This window comes from Octopus bimaculoides, chromosome 2 (genome assembly GCF_001194135.2).
Source record: "Octopus bimaculoides isolate UCB-OBI-ISO-001 chromosome 2, ASM119413v2, whole genome shotgun sequence".
Classification (NCBI taxonomy): Eukaryota; Metazoa; Mollusca; class Cephalopoda; order Octopoda; family Octopodidae; genus Octopus; species Octopus bimaculoides.
This window is the reverse complement of record NC_068982.1, coordinates 66,861,519-66,862,568: the sequence shown is the minus strand read 5'-3', so window position 1 is coordinate 66,862,568 and position 1,050 is coordinate 66,861,519. Positions and strand designations below refer to the sequence as shown.

Below are 1,050 nucleotides of genomic sequence, written 5' to 3'. Positions count from 1 at the left end.
TATATATATATATATATATATTATATATGTATGTATACATCATCATCATCATCATCGTTTAACGGAAAGCAGACGTTAAATGATGATGATGATGATGATGATGATGATATATACATACATACATGTGTGTCTTTTTGTCTGTGTTTGTTGTCCTCCAACCACTGCTTGACAATTGTTGTTGGTGTTCTTATGTCCCTGTAACTTGGTGGCTCAGCAAAAGTGACTGCTAGAATAAGTACCAAACTTAAGAAGAAGAAAACAGATAAAAATAAGAGCTAGGGTTGATTCATTTGACTAAAAATTCTTTAAGGCAGTGCCCCTGCATGGTCACAGTCTAATGACTGAAACAAGTGAAAGATAAAAGATTGAATATATGGGTGTGTGTGTGTGTGTGTGTGTGTGTCTGTATGTCTATGTATATGTTTGTTTGTTCATGTGTATGCCCACTATATAGACAGTCTCCACGTGGGCATTTTCACAGCAGTTGTGCCTTTTATTTTGATTTCAGTTTCTCCTTTCTTCGTTTTCCCCACTCTCTGTCTACTCTACAAACTATTCCAAGGGACAATGTCTAAAACATGATTTTAATTAACTAATTCCATTTCCCTCAATATCAAACTAATAGTAAATGTGAACTTATTTTGTCTTGCTACTGTTTTTTTCTTACTTTCTCTCTTCAATATATATGTGTGTGTGTGTGTGTGTGTAATGTGTGTGCGCATATATATATATATATATATATATAAGATCTGGTAATTATTCATATATTAATATATTAATTAATATCGATTAATTATCAGGGGGCCAGCACATTTAAAGAATCAAAGAGATTCAAAAATATTATCTACAATCTCAGGGGATTAAGGTACATTTAAAAAATAACGTCAACCACTAACATGGACAATTAATGCGCTAGAAATAGATCACATTTTGTGTCTATTAAGACCTAAAAAGTTCTCAACATGAAATATATTTCATGTTGAGAACTTTTTAGGTCTTAATAGACACAAAATGTGATCTATTTCTAGTGCATTAATTGTCGACGTTATT

At 31.9% G+C, this 1,050-nt stretch overlaps 1 protein-coding gene across 5 annotated transcripts in view; it reads left to right on the top strand.

Annotated features, from left to right (window-relative positions):
* LOC106878549 (uncharacterized) overlaps window positions 1-1,050 on the top strand; it is a 319,929-nt gene that overhangs the window by 255,391 nt on the left and 63,488 nt on the right. The gene's annotated exons all lie outside the window — the stretch shown is intronic.